This window comes from Netta rufina (genome assembly GCF_964035555.1).
Source record: "Netta rufina genome assembly, chromosome: 4".
Classification (NCBI taxonomy): domain Eukaryota; kingdom Metazoa; phylum Chordata; class Aves; order Anseriformes; family Anatidae; genus Netta; species Netta rufina.
The window spans coordinates 15,574,825-15,583,233 of record NC_140127.1 but is presented as its reverse complement, the minus strand read 5'-3'; the positions used below and the strand labels follow the sequence as shown (position 1 = coordinate 15,583,233).

General features: G+C 46.2%; 1 protein-coding gene across 4 annotated transcripts in view; it reads left to right on the top strand.

The window, feature by feature from the left end:
* The first annotated feature begins 1,137 nt into the window (after positions 1–1,137).
* SLC4A4 (solute carrier family 4 member 4) overlaps positions 1,138–8,409 on the top strand; it is a 193,865-nt gene continuing 186,593 nt past the window's right edge. For all 4 annotated transcript variants that reach the window (XM_084286256.1, XM_084286254.1, XM_084286255.1 and 1 more), the window contains exon 1: positions 1,138–1,451. The gene's annotated coding sequence lies outside the window, so the exon portion shown is untranslated. The remainder of the gene's footprint in view (positions 1,452–8,409) is intronic.

Here is an 8,409-nt window from a genome sequence, read left to right as displayed (position 1 = left end):
GCTCTTGATGTAAGGACTCTTGGAAATGGTTTTGGTAGGGTTTTAGATCATTCTGTGTAGTGATGGTGTATCTAAAAGACTGTCTGAAAATCATGCATCATAGTGCCAAAACACTTTATTTTTTTTTAGCCAGAAATATAAATGCGTAGGTTTAAAATAAGAGTATTTGAAAGTATAACAAACCATGAGGAAATGGAAGTGCAACGGGAGTTATTGAGATTTGTTACTGAAATAGTGAGCTAAGAGCCAGCTGCCCAAGGCAAGCACCAAGAGGGGCTTTACCAAGGGAGCTCAACGCCGCGTGTGAGGGAAGAATTTGCTAAGTAGAAACAACAGCGATCTTCTGCAGTAGCTAACGTCTGTTCTTTGGGACCTTTCCCTTTCGTTTGTAGGTATAAGTGAAGTTGTAAGAGTGCAAACTGGGAATATCATTAAAAGTTAAACCATGGTGAGAGTAAACCTTGGCGCTGGGCTGCTGGCACGGGGCAGGATGTAATGTGGGGTGGGCTGGAGCTTGGCTCTGGAAAGCCTCTCAGTGCAGTTAGTGCCTTTCTTTTGTTAACACGGGGCTGTCACTGGCTGGAATGAAACATCGCTCAGAAAGACTTGGCTGTCACAGGCAGCTGAAAGCCTTTGCTATGCTGTCAGCGACCCACTGCAAACCCACTGCTGGCTCAGAAACAGTTACTTAAAGGACAGGAGTTCCTAAAGTGGAGCTGTGCTCTCCAGACCTACAAGAGTCCTCTTTTCTGTCCGTGTCCCTTGCTGTTCCGCCGCGAGCCTCGGCGCTGGGAACTATCCGGGGGCTCTCTCACCTGTCCCTGAAGCTTTGGGGTACAGCGATGAGCGCGGTCTTGCTGCAAGCTGCTCTTGCTCGCAAACCGCTAATTGCGCCGCGCCCGGCTGCGAGGGGCCGCCGGCAGCCCCCGGCACCTGCCCGGGGCCGGGAACGGGAACGGGGTTGGGGCCGGGGGCCGGCCGAGTTTTCCCCGGCCGGGCGGCAGGCGGGGGAAGGCTCGGCCGGCCCCCGGCCCCATCCCCGGCCCCGCAGACTCCTCCTCCGGGCTCCCCGCCCCGGGGCCCCGTGACGCCGCGCCGCTGCCCGAGCGGCCGGGGAGGGAGCGGGGGCTGGGATGGGACGGGATGGGAGCGGGCGAGGGGACGGCCGAGCCCGCGGGCGCCTTTAAAAGCGGCTCTGGCCGGCCACCGCCACAACAGCCGCTTCTCCCGGCGGCGGCTCCGTTCCCCCTGCCCTCCCGCTAGCAGCCCCCGGCCCGGCGGCTGTGCGCGCCCCCGGGCGCACGGGTGCGGGTGGCCATGCCCCGCAGCGCCTGCTGAAGCCTCCCCGCCGTCTCTTGCCGCTCGCCGCTTTCCTCTCGCCGCTCCGCCGCCGCCCTGCGGCCCCCGCCCGCCGCCAAGCTGGAGGAACGCCGCAAGCCCGAGCCCCGCAGGTGAGGCCCCAGCATCCGCTCTCCTGCCCCCGGCCGGGCTGGGCTCGCACCCAGCCGCAGCCCCCCGGCGCTCGGAGCGACGCGGAGGAGCGATCCCCCCTCGCCCTGCTTCCTACAGGTCCCTAACACGCCCAGCTCGCCGTGCCGGTGGGTTAGGCACGGCGCTTTTTTTCTGCTTTTAATTTATCTGCGCTTTAAGAAGTTGTCAGCAGCGCCCGCTCCGAGGAAATGGTGTTTCCTCGCAAGTTTGCAGTGCGCCGGCTGGAGGCTGGCCGTACGGTGGTATTTTCCCTGCTCTAAACCGGCGGAGGAGAGCTCCTCGCTTCTTGTCTTTCCCTTGTGTGAGCTTCCTGCTGCGAGCGGCACTCCAGAGGTGCTCTCCGCTCGAGAGCCAACATGGAAATGGGACTTTTTAATCGTGCTTTCACTCACACATACCTTTGTCGGGTTTTTACGCCAACGTTAATTATTACTGCTTTTCCCCTCTGGTAGGAGCGCATCCTTTGAGCACTTGCTTCCAAAAGAAGCTGGCGTACTTACACCGGCTTCTTGGGGTGCCCAGTTTTGGGGAGCAGAGGAGGCGGCCGGGGTCCCGCAGGTGCCTCCAGCCCCCCAAAGTTGTAGGGCTCAGGGAGCCCCAGGCACGAGTCACCGTGCAGCCATCTGTACGTGCAGGAGGGTCTCCATTTATTCATTCTGCAGAAGTGCTCCTGGAAGGAAAGTTAGGTGCACGGAGGTAACGAGGCTGGGCCCTAAGGCAAGCAGTAACAGCTCCCTCGGAAAACTCTTCCACTAGTGGAGATAGTTACACTCTTTTGTTTCACAGAGACACAGTTTACTTTCCATCTAAATTGGCATTGTGCTTGTAGGCTGCTAACTGCTTGGTGGCTTTGGTGTTCTGGATATTCCTGAAATGTACAAATTTACAATTTAAAAACAAAAAAAGCTAGCTGCATTTAACAAAATGCAAGAATTGTGTGTTGTGTGCAGCAATAGAATTTGCCACTTGCTAATTGCTGATGTGATAGTCTGCAGGAATATGCCTGGTTTTTACTTTGGCTGGTGTTCAAAAGGAAATTATTTGTGCATTAAGAGTGAGGTACAGACACCTCCCCCCTCCAGCAACAACAAGAAACCCTTAAGGCTCCCAAACCCAAGCAACTATTTCATGGTAGAATTAGTTTTGTCGTAATAATTTCCAGTCATATGCTGAGTGTTTAAATGGGGTTGTTTGCATCGCCGTGTGCGCTCGTCTGCGTGCTTGCTTGCGTGAACTGACCAATTTGTATTGGTCTCTGTTCATCCTCTCGCCTGTGATCCAGTGCTGGAGCAAGTGCTGGAAGAGTTTTCCTAGTGACTTCTATCATGCCAGAAGATTTTAGGGTCTAGTTTTGAAAGGCTTTATTTCAGCTACTGACTTCAGTTCTCAGTAAACTAAACAGGATGGCACTTCGTCTGCCTGTGAGCCTCAGTGTCATCTGAGGGGCGAGTGTTAGTACAATCTGCAGTGATGCATTTATGTGCTCCCCCCGTTCAGGTGCAAATGAGAAGTAAAATTACTCTTATATTTCCAAAGAAATATGATGGGAGGCATTTGCTTGTTGAATTTCCTTCACTCCTGGAAGATGGGAATTCCACGTTTGTAAAAGTAGTGCCTGGACTTCAGGGAGGAGGCTACGCTAAGCTGCATTTCCAAGCTTTCTATGGGCTGACAACTGTAGAGGAATTACTGATCGCTTAGAAGGAGTTGACAGCTTTGAGCCTTGCTGTTGTCCAGAGGTGAAAGTGGGGTGTGAAAGAAATTTGGCTTTTTTTTTTTTTTTTTTTTTTTTTTCTTTTTCAGTGGGAGGAGAGGAAGGATGAACTTCTCATATGTGTGCACAGGGCATTCCTAGCAAGTTAACACCTTGTGCACATATCCATTCAGCTCCTAGCAAGGTCCGGCAGTGTTTCTTGCAGCTGATGACCATGAAGACTTTTTCCTTTAACCTTCCATGTTATGGTTTTAAATCTTGAGACGGGTGTGCAGTCAGAAAAATCCCTTATATACTTGTGTTGCATTCTGATGTTGTTCATAGGAGGGTTTTAAAAGGAATTCAGTAAGGGAACTTTCAATGCGCTTTTGCAATCCTACTGTCTGAGTAGGGCAAATGCTTCAGTTCCTGATGTCTTATGCTGATAAGAAAAGGTCAAATTTGTACATAAAGTGCACTTCAAAGGACATCATCCCTGTGAGAAGGGAAAATCTGTAACTCCTGTTCTCTGATCTACCTACTTATCAGAGAGGGCGCCTTACTCACGTACAGACGTGTTCTTTCAGCAGTGGTGGAGAAGCAGTTTGTGTTTCCGTCTGACGGATTTTTAACTATACTGCCACCTTGAAGACCTGCAATAAATAACAAGCAGAAAGGTGCTTTGGGCAGGGTTGTGAATGAAAATTACCATGTGTGGGCATCAAGAGGAAAACCTACGTTTCTTTTTCTGCCAATAAGTTTGCTAGCCTATATTTTCAGGTAGCACTTGTTAGAGTCAGAGATTTTGTCCTGCAAAAGACAGGCAATTGTGAAGGTGACATGTTTCCTCAATAGAGGAAGGATTTCCTGGGTGAAAGCAAGGTGGATCTGTGACAATGCTTATTCATGTGGGTGCAGAAAATGATGCTCCTCCTGCGTGAACTGTGTGCCAGTCTGGTAGAGTGGATTTGGCCTTTTGCCTGTTACTACACTGTTATATGGAGCACATGTTCCTGTCAAGAAAGCAATTAAAGTTCTGATTAGTGTCAGAGTTCCTTCTTACAGGTTGGGAACAACAGAGGACTTCAGACTGGGTTTAGAGATGCCTTCTTGAAAACAAGATTTGCAGCATTCTAACTCTGGTGCCGTGGCATTGGGCCGTGACTTCTGTTGCACTGGTAAAAATGAATTCATTGCCTCAGCAAGATAGCATCCATGTCACTCTTCAGTGACCTGCTTTACATGTACTTTCTTTGTGCGTTAGGTTTAGAATTTGGAGCCTTGCTTTGAGGGAATTAAAAGAGTTCTGATAACTGCTATCAGGTTTTCTCGTTCCAAGTCAATTAGCTGCTTCCAGCTTCACATCCATTTAGAAGGCTCAAAAGGAGTGCTCTTTGAAAATCCAGTAATAGCAGTTTACAGTTAATATTGATAAAGGAGTGTGTCTCTGTGGGTAGCCTGATGTCATTGTGCTAGTCTGGTAGAAAGGAAAGCTTTTCTTTTGAGCTGCTTGTAAACAACTCGAATGGGAAGGTAGAGGTATTTCTCTTTAAGTATCTTTAGCTGTATGGCTTGAAATGAAAATACAGCAATAATATTATTATCAGGGTTCTGGCAAAGTCCTGCTACCATTCAAAGCAGTGCTTCCTCCCTGCCCTTGAACTTTGAGTTGCTGCAGCATCTCATTTCTACTGACTTTGCTCAGGGTTGTATGTTGTTTGTGGCAGGAATACTTTTTATTGCTGTTGGACAGCACTGAAGATGGTTATGGCACCCAGTTACATCATAAAACCGCATACGGCCAAAGTTAAAGACCAGGGAATGTAAAGAAACGTAGTTGAATCTCTTCCCCAGCCTCTCTTGGTTAGAGCTGTGCCATCATCTCCCTAGACCTTCACGACTCAATATTGAATAGCAGCTTTGAGCAGTGGCCGCAGTCTTCAAGGTCAGAGCTCGCATGGAAATGGAGCTCAAGGATGATATAACATGGAATTAACTGTTAATGTTAGCCTTGGATATTAGCGCAAGGCATGTCTTACGATGAATATACGTCCTGTGAAATAAAAGTGCTTGGCACGGTGTCTAGTACCTGTTCACCTGGATATTCCGTTGCTTGGAAGTGCTCTTGCCTTCTGGGTCTGGGAGACACCCATCTAAATGCAGCCTGTCCATTGCATCGGGCGCTTCTTAACTGAATGACTCTGATGCTCTGCCGAGCCAGGAAAAGCACATGGTATCATCCGTCTTCTTGGTTTTCATTAAGAGAAAAGATAGAAATGTCTTTGAATTTACTCTCCTGCAGTTACTAGTTTTTCACATAACTTTTGAAGTTGCCGCAGGAACTACCAGTGGAGGGAATGGCCATTTGTGTGGGTTTTATGGGACTAGCAGAAACCTGAGAAATACAGCTCTCAGTTTTGTTTGGACTGGTATTGCAGGTTTCTGTCCAAATTTATAGCCTTGTAAGTAAATGGAGGGTAAATCTCGTAGCAGATGATGGTCAATCTGTGAACCACACTGCTGTGTGAGTATGACTGATTCTCCTGGGGTCATTGAAGGTGAGTGCCAACAACCCTACTTTCAACATCATTTCTCACCAGAAACGTCAGAAGAGGCAATCTGACTTCACCAAAATCAGAATCCTTTTCATTTGTGGCTCAAATGATCTTTCAACATCAGAATTGCAGAAGTTTGGGCTGTTAGCAGAGCTAATCCTGCTTGAGGAATAAGAGGAAGACGGAAGGGGGAAACGTGTGTTTTGTGTGTGTGTGTGTGTATAAGAGAGAACCAGTTAAGGTTGTTGGTGGTAGTGTCTTCTAAGCCACAGCATTTCAATTCCTAGTTGTATTGTACAGCTGCACTTACAGGGAGAAAGGTTCATACATCTATTTTGCTACTATATAATATATGCTGGCTAAATACTATGTATTTAACACAATTTGAAGTAAGTTTTAGTTGTCCTTAAATAAGCCCTGACCCATGTGTCTCGCACCTTGAAGTGAGTCTTGAACGTTTGAACTCGATGATGGGGACTGTTCAAATGACTTTTTTCAGAGTGAGGTTTAATAAAACAGCTTTATTCCCCCATTAAACATAGGTTCAAAAAAATGTTTCATTCAATTCTAATCTTACCATGATAACTGAAAATACTTTAAGATATTCTGAAATTTAAAATGCTGTCTTAATGCATTACACAGCATTGATAATAAATCCATACCTGCAAGGTACAGTCCACAGTGAATATTTCCTCTGGGTTTCAGAGGAGAAAGAGATGATCCATCCAGAAACTATGGAACAAATAGCATTTATTTATAAATTAGAGCAGGTTTGTCTGTGTTGCTGCTTTTTAGGCTTATTCAGGGACTGCTTTTTCAGCTTCTCAGTTACTATTTTCACTTCCATTAGCTACAGACTTCTTTGCCTTAGGATTTCTGGGGGTGGTTTTGAACTTTGTTTTTTCATCAGTTTGAGTGTTCATACTGCTAAGCTGGGAACTTGGATGTTTCCATGATCTGCCTAGCTATGGACACAAATAACTGGGTGGCAAACTGTGCTCTGAACTGTGAGGGCCACGGTGGGAATACCTTTTTCTGACCTGTGAAAAGTGACCACTGCTCATCTGCCGAATTAATGAAACAGGCTGAAATTTTGTGTGATTGTTCCCCAGCAGAGATGTAATTTTGTGTTCTTTTATAAGCTGTCACAAAGAGCTGGTGTGATGCCAAAAGCCTAGTGGGTTTGCATGTGCAACAACTTTTTCTAATATTTATATTAATTCACTTCAAGTTGACTCCTCTGGTTTATCTTATCTTCTTCTGCTACCATTTTCTGAACAAAACATGCAAATCTTTTTAAATTGAAGTCTTTGTCTAAGTACAAGTTTAGTCAAAGAAAATGAATGGAGTCTTGCATGTCAGATAATGACCTTTATTAAAATATTCATGTTTTGTCCATTTTGTATAGTAGGTGCAGAAACAGAACTTGCCTGTCATCCTACTTGGTGCGTGCAACTTCGAAATTAGAATGCTTCCGCCTTAAGTTTTTTTATGCTTTTGCTTTATTTTAATAACCTCTTGAAGTTTACTGATCTTAGTCTCTAGTCTCACTTCTTAACCTTGAACAAAAGGTTGCAGTTAACAGCTTTTATTGTACCTGTGACTATATAATGCTTCAGAGACATCATCAACCTTTATCCGTAAGCATGGAGATTTTTCATCAAGGTTGCTAAATATAATAAGACTTTGTGTTTAGATTTGAAGTTGGGAAATAGTTACTCAGTAGCTCAAGGAAAAGTAGTGTTTGAGCATATTAAACCTTCTCCGTTGCACTAGAATTGAATACACGTATACGGGAGCTGTACATGTAAATCTTACTTAGGTCTCATAGTTGGCAAATTTTGTGCTAATGAAGTGAATTTTACCCAAATTGTTGTGAAACTTGAATCGTCTGATATCATTTCCACATCTGACAGTTCCTGCTTTCAGCAGACAAACAGAACAGCTAAAGAACAGTAGCACTGTTAAATAGCCCAGCTTGTGTGTCTTTCAAGGCAGAAACAATAATAGCAATGAAGAAATAGATGGGTGCTTTGTTCTCTTCTGTCCCCAATGAAGCTTCGTTCCAAAGCCTTAATGGCACAACAATACAGCGTGTAGTGCCCTGTGAGTAGTTTCACATAAATCGTTTAACATCTCATGATCTATTAGGCCTGGGTTGTGAATAATAACTGAGTTTGAGAAGCAGTGCCCTGGGTGAAGGGTCAATGTGGTGGGATGTGGAAGTGGTGCTAGATGCCCTTGTAATGCTGCTAATACGCGTGCTTAAAACAGCAGTGAGCTGGATGGAGCTGAGGTCAGCATCTGTATCGGTGCACAGAGAAGGTTTGGAAATCCAGAGTCTCAGAGCAGTGGCCCTGATTTTCATACCTTCCTTGTGGTTCATGATATGGATCATGGGATGTTGACTTCTGTGGGGCTGTTCCCTTAATCCCACAAAGCACAGGTGACTTCTGCCCTTGGAGCAATTGAACTGATGGAACTTCAAGGCCAGCTGAAGTGCTTTGCTGGACTGAGGTCTGTGCAACCAGCTCCAGTGCTATGAGCGAGAGAAGCATGTAGTGAGATAGTGCAGTGAGTGAGGAGAACTGGCAGAACTGAGCCTGAAGGGTGAATGCCAACCTTCCCTTTATTCGGTGTATGAACAAAGTCTGGATGCAACCATAAATT